Here is a 14,138-nt window from a genome sequence, read left to right on the forward strand (position 1 = left end):
AAGGCAATGCATACGTCCCAGAGGCAGGAGGCTGTAGTAATGCAAGTCTTTTGTGATGGTTCAATTGATGCAAAAGCGGCTATGCATCAGTTCTGCTTGAAGAAACTACACTCAGCAGAGGAGATGCGTTGGTTCTGCTCGGGTTGCATTGCTCAGCAGAGGATGTGTCGGTTACACTGGAGATGCACCTTGGGCCACTTCCAAGGGTCCAGCACTGGGGTGACATATCTTGGCATGGTTGAATCACAGATGGTCAGGTGAAGAAGCATTTGGTTGGAACTCTTTTATGTCCCTGAGACTTCAGATCAGGAGGCAGGCCAGGTAGCCCTTGGAGTCACTCTGGGTTTCGGGGTCAAGTGATGCAGGCCTTCTCACCCAGGCAGGAGGGCAGCAGGTCTGCCCAGCAAAGCTGGAGTCCAGCACAGCAGTAGTCCAGCAGAGTGGCAGTCCTTCAGGAGCACAGCATCCCTTCTTCCTGACAGAGTATCCACAGGTTCAGAAGTGTACGGTAGTAGTGAGGTCTGAGGTCCAGTACTTATACCCAGTGATGTCTTTGGAGTGGGGAGACTTCAAATGTAGGTCTTTGAAGTGCACATAGGTCCTCCCTTCCTGCCCTGGCTCCAGACTCACAATAGGCGGGAATGCAGCCTTTTGGTTGGGGACAGGACACAGCCTATTCAGGTGTAAGTGAGGCTGAGTCGAGCTCCACCCTCCCTTCCTGCCAGGATGGCCCATCAAGTCACACCTAAGCTCCCATTGTGTCTGGCTGTCACCCTCCCCAAGCACATATCAGAAACAGACAGGAGGCACCAAATGGCTAAAGAAGGAAAATGCCAACTTTCCAAAAGTTGAGTAAAGGTGCCGTACACATGAGGGTATCAAAGACTTTCCGGCAAGTCTTTGTATAGATCACCAATCTGGGCTGCTCCTTCAAAGTCAGCTCTGTTAAGGGGGCAACAATGGTGCCATATTGCTTAAAGAATCTTCAGAAATACTTGGTAAGGCCCAGGAATGCTCTTACCTCTGTCTGAGTTTTAAGTAGTTGCCAGGCCATAATAGCCTTAATCTTGGCCTGAAGGGGCTGCACCTAGAAAACACCTACCAGATGACCAATGTACACCATGGAACCCTGCATAATCTGACACTTACTGGCCTTGATGGCTGGGCCTGCCTGTTGCAGGGCCTGAAGCACTTCTTGGAGGTGATGCAGTTCTGCTTCCCAGCTGTAACTGTAGACAGCAATGTTCTCTAAGTAGTCAGCACAAAAGGCATCCTTACCAGCCAGGACCCTGTTAACTAACCTTTGAAAGGTAGCAGGGGCATTCTGCAAGTCAAAGGGCATCACCCAAAATTGGAAGTGGCCCTCTGAGGTTGAGTATGGAGACCTCTCTTTGGCCCCTTCAGTCAGAACGATTTGCCAATGCCCTGATCAAATCAAAGGTACTGTGGAGAAAGTTGGCAGCACCCAGCCTGTCAATGAGCTAATCAGCTCTGGGTATAGGATGTGCCGCAGTCCTGGTGACGAAATTGAGTCACCAGTAGTCCACACAGAACCTGAGTTTTGAGTGGCCCCAGGTAGGGCAGCCTTTGGTACCAGCACCAGAGGACTGGATCGAGGACTATTGGAGGGCTCAATCACTGCTAACAACAGCATCTTGCAGACCTCATCCTTGATACTGGCCCTCACCCTATCTGGCATCCTGTACATTTTGGGCCTCATTTATGTGGCCTTGCATCAGTTTTGCGCTTCCGATGCGTCACTTTTTGTGACGCATCGGTGGCATACAATATGTCTTCTGTTGAGCACTATTTACAAAGTGACACATCTAAGCAGATGCGTCACTTTGTAAACCCCTGCACTACATTATACCTGCATCAGGTATAATGTATGCAGGGGGTGTTCCCCCGCAAAAAGCCTTGTATAAGTGACGCAGTGAAATCTATGAGATTTCACTGAGTCAATTCTAGGACACCGTTGTGTCAAAATCTTGCGCCTGCCTCACAACAGGGGGAAGACTGAAGCAGGCCCTTTCACATGGGGCATGAGGTATGTCGCAAGGAGTGCACACTGAGAAGTGACGCATCGCTGCTTTAACGCAGCGATGCGTCATTTCTCATAAATGAGGCCCTTTGTTCTTTACAGGTAAACTGTCTCCAGTGTCAATATAATGGACGCAAAGATGTGTGAGTCTAGGGGTTAGGAGAAAAGAGAGGTAAACTGCGCCAGTAACAGGTAAAAGATGCTCTGCTGCACTGGGGTATGGGAAGCAGAGAGATTGACACCTTCCACTAACCCATAGTGTTCCTGGGAAGAGATGAGGGCAAAGGGGAAGCTCACTCTCCTCTTTCACTCCCTCATCTGTCACCAGTATTCTCACTTGAAGTAAGGCTTAAGTCAGTTTGCATGGAGCACCATTAGGGCCTTCCTAGAGGTCTGGAGGTCGACCAAGTGGGTGGACTCACCCTTTTGCTCCTTTACTTCATACAGGCCAGTCCTGCAGCCCTGGAGAGCCCAGGGCTCTACTGCCTCCATGACCCATATTTTCCAGCCAGGCTGAAACTCCACCAGATTGGCATTTTGGTCATACCAAAGTTTAATGACTTCTTGACTGGCCTCCAAATTACTTTTTTCTTTTTTCCAGAAGCAATGCGTCCGGCTGTCGAGAGCCAGTATGTAGCAGACCACATTGTTGGGGGTTTCCTGGGAGCTTTCTCCCAACCCTCCCTGACAAGGCTCAGAGGTCTCCTAACAGGGTGGCCATAGAGGAGTTCAAATGGGCTAAACTGTGGTCCTTTCTGTGACATCTCCCTATAGGCAAAGAGAAGGCATGGCAGGAGGATGTCCCACTTATGCCTCATGGGCTCAAGCAGGTCTATAATCATGCCCTTCAAGGTCTTGTTGAATCTTTCCACAAGACCATTGGTTTGGATGGGGGATATGGTTAACCTGTAAGTTAATCCACATTCATCCCACATGGGCTTAATGTATGCGAACATGAAGTTAGTGCCTCCGTTTGATACTACCTCCTTTGAGAAACCCACACAGGTAAAGATCTCCATTAGAGCTATAGCCATCATCACTGCTGGACTCCGCCTGTCTAGTCTTGATGTCCAGCTGCTTTAGGCTCCTCTCATGAGCCAGTAACATATTTTTCTCCTCCAAGGCCCTTTCAGCCTTCTTCACCTCCACTTTAAAATTATCCACCTGCAACTTGAATTCTCTCTTCACCCTCATCTCCGCCAGTTCCTCTGGAGACAGAACATAGGAAGAGAAAATACTCCCTGCCCTGGCAGGCACCTCCAATTCAGGGGTCAATTCGTCCCATTCTACTGCAGGTGGTTTCTTAGAAAGGCCATCCTCCATCGAATCCTCCTCTCCTGTGACCTCACCCAGTACGGAGTGAACTTCTGCCCAGGCCCTCAGCAACTTTTGCGATTCTACCTTCCCGGGGGTACTCTTAGCAGGTAGGCCAATCTCCTTACAGAAGTTCTTGAGCTGGCCATCGTGCATCTCTCGATTTTGGCCAGCTCAAATTCCATTCCTGTAGGGGAAGTTATGAATCCAGCTGCCAGAGACATGACTGTGAGGAAAAATCAAAAATGCTAATCAGGGAGAATCTAAAATTCAAATTGGTCTTTGATGCGGAATAGTAGTGTACACCAGATCACTGTATGGCACTGCACAAACACAAGGTAGAAATTGGGTTGTTGGTTGACTGGGGTATACACCCATGTCAAGCAGCAACCCCAGTCCTAGTCACTGGAAGAAGGCACACCCTAAATTAATCTGAGCTCTGGTAGCTTGGCATCGAGCAGTCAGACTTCACTTTAGAGGCAATGTGGAAAGTAATTTTGCAACACTTCAAACAGTAAAACAGTGAAAACACCACACAAAAAGATTTTACACCAAGACAGAAAATAGAACTTAATTTATTAAATGAAACAAGACCAACGTGACAAAAGTCCAATAAGTAGATCTTGAGATTTCCACTTTTTTTGGTAAAAATAGCACCTAGAAGCAAAAAGCGCTATTTCGGATATCTGGTCACGCCAGATAAAGACAAAATAAAAAGTTTAGGCTGACCATGATAGAGTGCGTGCCAGATACGGGGACCCAGTTAGGGTCGCTGAAACAAAGTGCCTTAATTCTGGTTGCTGAGAGCTTGAGTTTTACCGTGTCGAAGATGAGATGCGCAGCCGAGGTGATGCGTTGGTTCCTAGATTTGGTGAGGCTTCTATGCGAGGTCATGGTGCATCGCCATCGAAGATTCTGTCAATGAGGCTTGCAATGTGAAGTCTGGTGTTGAGGATGCAAGGCCCAGCAGAGAGCTAGCTCCTCCCTCCCATCCTGCCAGGATGGCCCATCAAGTCCCATTGTGTGTGGCTGTCTAAGGAGAGTACGCAAAGCCCAGCTGTCACCCTCCACAAACATGTATCAGAGTCCGGGAGCAGGCACCAAAAAGCTAAAGTAAGAAAATCAGTAGAATAAAAAACTCCCCTTAGAACCAATGTGTCTCACAATAGGTTAGATCACTCAACCACACCGACAATCAGTTCTTCCCACCTCCAATTGGCGTTGCACTGTTTTTAACTCATACACCAAGGAAGAAGTTTACATAAAGCTTTAATATCATAAAAAGCACATGAGCGTAGCCAACATATATCCTCATAGTGCATATATGAAACTTATATTGGTTAAAAGCAATATTATCTGTTAAAAACAATCCCTTTTTTAACCCTTCAGCAATGTCAGTGTCACAGCCCGAGCAGTGTACAAGAGTTTAGTACTAATAGCCCCTACAAACACCTTTGGGTGTACTTAGGATTGAGGAGAACCAGTGCCCCATTGAGAGATCATGCTGTGAAGGTAGTGTGCCAAGATATCAGGACTGGGGAAAGCCTGAGGAATAAGCGATTATATCACTATCCCAAGTGAGGACTTGATGTGGTATGACGTTCATACAAGTCTGAGCGCAGTTCTTGGTCCATTTGAAAGGGTGAGTCCTAGGAACAACAGAAGGCTATACCCCCATTTATAGAGGCCATGCAATTCCAATGAGTGAGGAAATATAAGTCGGCCTCAATATATACAACCATAATATTGTACAGCCTCTACGGTGTAATGTTACATTGAATGGATTGCCATTTTTTATCTGAGGGAGGTTCATACCCAAATACTTTGCCCTGAAGAAGGTGGTATAAAATCTATTTAAGTCCACCAAAATGCGCTGACTGATCTCATACGCTGAATCTGACTAGGAGGGATCATAGATGAAGAAAATTCACTTCATCAGTACTTGTGGTTGATTAGCAATAACGGATCAGCATTTGTAACAGATCTAGTAACACTGTCTCTAAGAGCGCTCCATTTGGTTAGTGCTTATTTAATTTGTAGAATTATTGTCTTTGTGTGACTTGTTGTGCCAACATTGCTGGGGGTTTTAAAAAGGGATTATTTTTTATTTGTAGTTCCCTTACTGTGAAGGGCCCCTCTCATTTGTTCTATAAATTAAGAAATACTAACTTTCTAAAAGTGCTACACAAACAAATGACAGACGGAATGCTGAATATCATACATTCAACCCCAGTCAAGAGATCTGGGTTAAATCCATTGTTCTTTTGTTCACCATGCCACCCCAGTTTAGACCCAGCCATATGCAAATCAGTCTTGACCCTGTGCCTCATGGGAACAGTCCAGACCAAACTGCCAAGCAAGGTCCTCCCTGGACCAGAAACAAGCATCCTGGGATCGGTTTCTGGGTATTACCCTTCAACAGCCAGGCTAGCTTGATTCCAGTGGCACAGTGAGCAAGGGACCCACGTCTGGGCATACCCATCCCACTTAGGGCTGTATTTTAAATGGTGACTCCAGAGACACTAGCCTTGAAGGGTTTATCTCTTCCTAATATGGAATTACACTTATAAAATGTAATCAAGTAATCCCAATGCTATCATCTGGGGGAGATAGGCATGCTAGTAGTAATACATGAATTTGAGGGTTTTTCACTAGCAGGGCCTGTAAAACTTAAAAAGTACATGTCCTGTCTTTCAAATACATTGCACCCTGCCCTCTGCATTGTCCACGGCCTACCTTAGCGGTTACTATTTGTATAAAAAAGGAAGGTTTGGGCTTGGCAACATGTTTATTTTAGCAGGTCAAAATGCCAGTGCAAACTGCTCACAGGCTCATGGCAGGTGGGAGCCATGGTCAGAGGGCTACTTAAGATGGTGGCACAACAAGTGCTGCAAGCCCACTAGTAGTATTTAATTTACAGGCCCTGGGCACATGTAGTGCACTGTACAAGAGACAAAATAGGAAAGTAAATATGCCAGTTGGGGAGAACCAACATTACTATGTGTACATGTTTATGGGAAAGGGCACTATAGCACTGGTTAGCAGAGGTAAAATGCAGAGTCCTAATGCCAGCAAAAATGATGTCAGAAAAAGTGGAGAAGGAAGGCAAAAAGTTGTAGGAAGACCACCCTTAGTCTGCCAGGTGTAACTCCCACCCGTATCAGAAAAAGTGGAAGAGGAAGGCAAAAGGTTGGGTGGCAGACAACCCTTAGACTATTAGGTCTAACACACACAAGCAGATGGTGCGGGAAGGGCCTGGGTGTGCATTAGAGTAGCAGGCTTGCTGACTGCTGCTCCTTCTGTAGCCCCCAGCGGCCCTGCTGAATGATAGGCAATTTGAACAACTCTCTGGTTTCCTCCACACCACTCCCAAAAACTCCCTTGCATGTGTTGAGGTGGCAGTTTCATAACAAAAATTGTGGCACTGGCCTTATTTTTTTTTTTTTTACTGGTAAAGTATTGCTATTGTTCCTTGTCTCTCTCGTTTTGTCTCTCTCTCCTTTCTTTTCAGTGTTTCAATCTTTTCGGGTCTCTCCTTCTCCCTGTCTTTCTCTCTTTCTCTCACTCTACTCCCTCTCAATCTCATCATTTCTCTCTGTCAATTTCTCTTTTTCCTTGCTCTATTCCTTGCAAAATTCTCACTCTTTTTCTCTCTTGCTTGGCCATGTGTTGTAATTCTTACTATTCCATTGTTTTACTTACATTTGACTCTTGTTTTTCATTCTATTTCTTTATCTCTCTTTGACGCACACACATTCATTAATTAGGCCCCTCTCTTTCTTATCCTTTTGTCGCTCCTTCCAATGTGAGATGTGTGGGATTTAACATTTAATTTGTCTCGAAAATTCAATAAGCAGCTTCCCACTCTCTCAATAAATATTCTCATATATATCTTGAGAAGTACAATAACGCACTATCTCTTTCAGTGACCATCTCTTTCAGTAACCATATCTTTCAGTAACCATCTCATGGCCTGGCACATCTCATAGACAAGAAAAACAAGCATTTGCAATGCAATCGGTCTTGCCTTTGGGACCTTATATTTATTTAGCTATGCAGCACATTAGCCTGGGTGCTGAAACATCTACTGTTCTTTAACATTGAGGGAAAGTAAGCACCAAACTGCGTGACATGCCTGGTATGAAACACATGAAGAGAAATACTGCCTTGCAGCGCGAAATGGTATAGTCCAAAGCTCTGTTTTTAATATAAAATCAGGGCCTTCGGTGGTCATCTCATTGAAAATACAAGATTTGAAAAAAATATTATTGTCTACGGGTGTTTGTGGAAGACAATATCTATGGACTGGAATCTAGAGAATGCTAAAGTGATATTGGTATTTGACTGACCTCTGCTGGTAGTTTTCTGTCGAGAAATTTAAATAGAGACAGTTGCCAGAAAAACTAAAAAAAGAAACTCCCTCAGCAGAAAGCAATTCTAGTATTTTACTGAGCTCTACTAGACTTTTTCTATCAAGACAGTTAAATAGAGGCAGTTGAACAAGCAGAAAGAAATTCTGGTATTTTACTGACCTCTACTGGTCGTTTTCTATCAAGACAGTCAAATAGAGGCAGTTGAACTGAAAAAAAGTCCCTCAGCTGAAGCATACAAGTCCTAGGGCTGATCTCCAGAACCCACAAAGTTCATACACATATAAGCATATACAAAGTAGCAGGTCTTCATTTTATTTTCAATCCGCATATTTATTGAATGGGAACAAGCCACCACACGAATTACAGAATTTTAACCAATGTATGAACAATCTTACATAAGTAATTTCAGAACACCATTGGTTTAAAAGTGCATTTACAAGCATAAAATCAGCATTTAACCTTTCAATTAAAAGCTAGATCGTTTTCTATGCAGATTAAAAGAAACCCTTAAAACGAATAAAATAATTTCTTCAGTCTTGTTCCTCATATTTGATTTAGCTAGTTGCATCAGTATTCTTAAATATTTCCTTTCATATACGTGTTTTTAAAGAAAAATGCGGGGTTCATTAGTGTCTTGCACGTTGTCATTGTGAGTGTTGACACAGTACTTAGCCACATTTCCTCAACCAGCGCCAAAACACGTTTTTTCTTAGCTCGAGTAGGGAAGGATATATTTAATAAACTTTCAGGTACATGTTTTTTCGCTGTGAGGTCTGTACTGTTGAGTCTCACGCTCACACGTGGGTGCTCCATCTGTTTTGACTATTGGTAAACCTTTATTGTGTAACTTGACAATCTCCATCCTCAGTTAGTTTAATTCCCTGAAAAGTATTATTATTATTATTATTATTATTATTGGGTTTAACGTGTAATGCGCGTTCACCACTCATGGCAAACATATTGTAATCTATACATACATAAAATAATACTTATAGAAGGGCTGAGGGGCAGCCGTCTTTCAGGCATTGCTTTCTTACAGTGTCATTCAAATGGTAGACCAGTCCCTCCCTCAGTGAGCATGCAATGTGGGCAAAGGGTCAGCCTACTTCAGCCTCTGGTTCTCCTCCTGCTGTCATCCACATTTTGGATGACAGCCATGACCCTGCAGAAAGGGCAAACTGTTGGACTTGGCCCTTTCTGCAGGGTCATCCCCAAACTTTTTGCTTTCCTCCTATTTTTGCTGAATTCGTTTTTGTTAGCCTTAGAACTTGTACACTTCTCCACTGCTGACCAGTGCTAAAGTGATTGCACTCTCTCCTTAAAACATGGTCAAATTGGCTTATACCCAATTGCCAGATTTAATTTACTTTTAAGATCCTAGTAAAGTGGCACTATCTGTGTCCAGGCCATGTAAGTTAAATGCTACTCTGGGGCCTGCAGAACTAATTGTGCATCCACTTAAGAAGCACTTTAAACGTGTCTTAGGCAATGATGGCTGGCAACAACAGGGATGGGGGTGGGGACAGGGGGATGCACGTGCAAAATATATCTTTTTTAAAGTACCTAATGCGACGTCCTCACTCCGGATCTCTTCTTGGTACTCCCTTGCCCAATTCTTGCACTAATTACATGCAGCATGTGTGCAGTGCCCTGATTGGAGGGAGCGGCCTCACTCGGTACTCCACAGCACAATGGAGGCCTGCACTTACTCTCAACCCAGCTGTCTTAAGACTGCTGGGTTGATGGGTTTAAAGTGTGCATGACGCCCAGAAATAAAGACATGCTCACTTTAAATAGTGTATACCAGCCCACCCTCCTCCCTGCTGCTGTCAGCCAGCAGTGGCCTTGCCCTGGCCTGATGCTCAGCTTGGTGAATGGTGAATACGAAGTTGACTATTTCACTCACACTTTTTTCACAGTATCTCTTTTTCCAATCAGCCTTCATTTTGCATCTTTTTCACTTTTTTGCCTCTCTCCAAATCTTCCTCCCTGTGCTGCTTTGTTTTATTTTTCATTTGCCTTCTGCTGGCTTTTATCTTTCACCTTCTTTCTCTTCCTTTGCTGTCTTTTAAGTATACAGTGCCATAAAAGTGAAGGGAAAAAAGCGGGCAGTAAAGAAGCAAAACGGTGCAGAATAAAGGACAAAAGAGAAAAAGGACAAGGAGGAAACATGCGGAAAACAGTCAACAAGAAAAGGAGGAAAAGGGGCAGAAAGGCAGGAACAAAATGACTGAAGAAGGAGGAGAGACAGGCGGGACACATTCCTGACCCCATTTTCGCAGGAGGGACCAACATCCACTTCAGCCACACCTCACAGCCCCTCTCGACAGATCACCACAGCGTACACTTCTCTTTCAACACCACCGCTGCACACAAACCCGCCTGCGCCCACCACAAAGGAATTGGAGCAAGGTCACAGAGGAGCCCCTCAACTCCACCCTCAACCACGATCCTCCCCCTGCCACGACCAATGCCAACTCTGTAGCCAAATACCTACATTGCTGGATCATCAGCGGCGCAGACAAGATTGTACGCTTTCACCACCCCGACAGACAATATCCCCTGAAGGCAACCTGATTCACCACCAACCTCCAAGAAGCCAGACGCTCCTGCAGACGACTCAAAAAATGTTGGAGAAACAGCAAAACCACCGAAGATCAACCACCTATAGGATAGCCATGACAGAATGCCACCAACTAATAAGAGCCACCAAGAGGCCCTTCATCCAGAATAAAATCCTCACCAACACCAGCAACTCAAAGGAACTCTTCAACGTCATCCAGCAGTACAACAAACCCCCCGGTGAAGCCACGAACATCACGCCGTCCCAGGACCTCTGCAACAAGCTCAGCTCCTACTTCCACCTGAAAATCAAGGCCCTCTACGACAACTTCAGCTAACAGACTCCAGAAAGTACCCTCCCCTCCAGCAATGGCAGCCGGCCCACCATTACCACCTGGACACCGGTCACCACTGAAGATACCACCAAAACCATGAAGAGCACCCACTCAGGAGCCCTCACAGTACCCCTGCCATCTGCACATCTTCTACAGAGCCTCTGCCGCCATAGCACCATCAACGCCACCTTAGAATCCGGCTTTTGCCCCGACGACTGGAAGCGGGCAGAGGTCAAGGCCCTCCCCAAGAATCCCTCGGCAGTCCCAACGGACTTGAAAAACCACCGGCCCATCTCTCTCCTCCCCTTCCCAGCCAAGGTCACAGAGAAATTGGTCAACGCCCAGCTGACCACCTTCATCGAAGAGAACGCCATCCTAGATGCTTCCCATTCTGGATTCCGCAGTAACCATAGCACTGAGACCACCCTCCTCGCTGCCACGGACGGCATACACTCGCTAATCGACCAGGGCCACACCGCGGCCCTCATACTGCTAGACCTCCCCCCAGCCTTTGACACATCTCCCACCACATTCTTGCAGTCCGACTTCACGATGCTGGCATACGGATAACCACCCTTGACCGGACCCGCTCCTTTCTCACCGGCAGAACCCAAAGGATCAGACTCCCACCCTTCCTCTCCAAACCCACAGAGATCAACTGCGGAGTACCCCATGGATCAATGCTCAGCCCCACGCTCTTCAACATCTACATGGCCCCCCTCGCCACCATCGTCAGACAGCACTCTGCTAACCAGTACTAAAGTGCATGTCCTTCTCCCCTCAACATGATGGCATTGGTGTATTTTATGAGCACAGCAAGTCCCTTGTGAAGTGTTATACCATATACCCAGAGCCTGTACTACAAATGCTACTATTGGGCCTGGAGCATTAATTGTGCCACCCACAGAAGTAGCCTTTCAAACCTGTCTCAGTTCTGCAACCACAGTGCCTGTGTGTGCTGTTTACTGTCATTACAACTTGGCATTTAAAACTGCTTGCCAAGCCTTAAAGTCCCCTTCCATTACATATAAGTCACCCCTAAGGTGGGCCTAAGTAACCTTAAGGGCAGGGTGCTATGTAAGTAAAAGATAGGACATGTACTTTTATGTTTTGCATATCCTGGTAGTGACAAACAGCCTATTTATTTTTTCACTACTTTGAGGCCTACCCTCTCATAAGCCAGCATTGGGATCAGAGAGAAGTAGCTTTTTCATGTTTCATATCTCTGGAATGGCAATGATAAATCCTCCTGACTGGTGAAGTTGGAAAGTGGACATTACTCTGCACTTACTAAACTATGTGCCTGACAGCCTGTCTCCAGTACACGCCTGGTGTGGGTCATAGCTTCACTTTGTGCACTCCCCTCAGACAACCACAAACACAGGAAGGTGAGGCTCATATGCATTCTGAGTACTCATCTGCATTCATCTACATTCTGATGGGTATTCTTATTCATGATGAACGAGAGGAGCTGACACACTTCAACAAGAAGCGTCCTGTCCATGCACAAAGCACTGATTTACCCCTATGGATAGCCTAGCAGACAGGACTGGGTTGAAAGGAATCCTTATGCAGTTCAGAGAGCTGCTTTGAAGTCACCCCCTACATCAAAGGCACTTTTCGGTATAAGTACTGGGTCTCTGACCCCCTAAAATTAGACACTTCTGGCTCTTGAACTGAACCTCTATGGCACACAAAATACTTCCTGCAATTCTGCTGGTGCTGCTGGACTCTGCCTTCTGTGGGTCCTACCCTTGCCTGAGGTGTCCTCTCCAAGTTCTGGGCCTCAGCTGTTTTGCTACCAACCTGATGCACTGTCCCCTTTATGCCGATCAGAACCGACGCATCCCCCTTTCGGCACTGATGCAGAAGCTGTTCGACAACAACGGCTCTGCCGCCTATGCGGCCTGACGACAAAAATATGCGCGACTCGACAACGATGCATTGCATCACCTCAGCGAAATTCGACCCGAATACATGGACAAGATTGATCATTGTGCCCTCAGCATTGCGGCTTTGCACCATCCAAGATACTTTCTCAGCGGGCCCTGTAGCCGGCCTGCCCTCCATTGGGGTCAAATTTTTCAAAACACAAGAGCAACCCATATGTCCATGCAAATTGGGTATTAAGTATTAACTTATGACAAGTATTCACATGGAATTCATTTTACAAACAGTTTCATATTACCACAGGTTCATTCTATGTTGACATAAACTGGAGAGAATGATAATGGGACAGAACACATCTGCCAAGAGTTATTTTATACATAGATTTAGAAGACATAACAAATTATTTCTTTCAACTTAATTCAGAAAAATCAAGTTTTTTTATTTGATTGTGAGGCACAAAGAAATTGTAAAAAAAGAGGGGATTACTTTTTAACTCTAAACATATATTTGTTACAGCGCATTTGATTTTGGGAGTGATCTTCTTGAAAAAAGGAAAGGAGAGTGATAAAAGAACTCCAAGTGACATAACCATAACGGTGTACAACTGTTACCACGCATTTTTTACCACGCACTACACTTACAACGCAGGCATTACCACGCATACCATTACAACCCATTGCGCTGGGGGGCGCTCTAGGATAGGGAATAAGTTTAATTTTATATCCAACACCTTCCCTAGTATCCACGGGGACTGGAGTTGGAATATAAAATTATACTTACCACTATCCAGCACCTCAAAGCGCTATGCGTTGTAATGGTATGCGTTGTAAATACCGCGTTGTAACGGTATGCGTGGTAATGGTATGCGTGGTAACGTCATACATCCAACCATAACCAAACATCTAGACATATGTGTGAATAAAGTGACTCTCAGTTAAAACAGGGTTATTGGTATTTATAAGGAAGCCCAATTGTTCTGTTCTCAATGCAAGGGAAGATCAACCAGATTATTCTCTGGTGCTTTCACTTAGACTATCCTTTTGATGTTGCCTCCATTGGGGTCAGCCTGAACTTTGGATTTGCATTTAATTTGTAAACATTCAGATTTCGACTGCTACTGATGGATTTTTGTCATTTTTATCTTGTTTTACTCAAATAAATATTCTCTAGTTTTTTTAACCAGTATGGAGCATTTTTGTGGTTTATTCATTGTGTTATGGTGTGTATATGTTGCACAAATACTTTATGGATTGCCTCTTTAGATAAGCCTGACTGCTAGTGTGTATCTAGCTTACCTTGCCTAGAGAGGTGGTTCCTGCCTGGCCTGGGTGCATACCTCAGCCAGCCATGAATCCTATTTCTGACAGCAGCACAACCACTTTAGTTACTGTGCTGCTTTGCATGAACAAAAGAGTACATTTTCCCCTTTAAACATTATACCAGTCATCAATAAGTATGCTATATTATCCGCCACAGTCTCCACTGCTGTTTCCACAGCTATTGTACACTTTCCGACGTTTCTCACATCCATCCATTTCAGGTTAATCTTAATTGAAACTATGTTAGTCTTGCTCTCAAGTGCAGTAGCATATAGCATTAAGTAATTCCATTGGCAATGGCTTC

Source organism: Lissotriton vulgaris, chromosome 1_1, assembly GCF_964263255.1.
Source record: "Lissotriton vulgaris chromosome 1_1, aLisVul1.2, whole genome shotgun sequence".
NCBI classification, from domain to species: Eukaryota; Metazoa; Chordata; class Amphibia; order Caudata; family Salamandridae; genus Lissotriton; species Lissotriton vulgaris.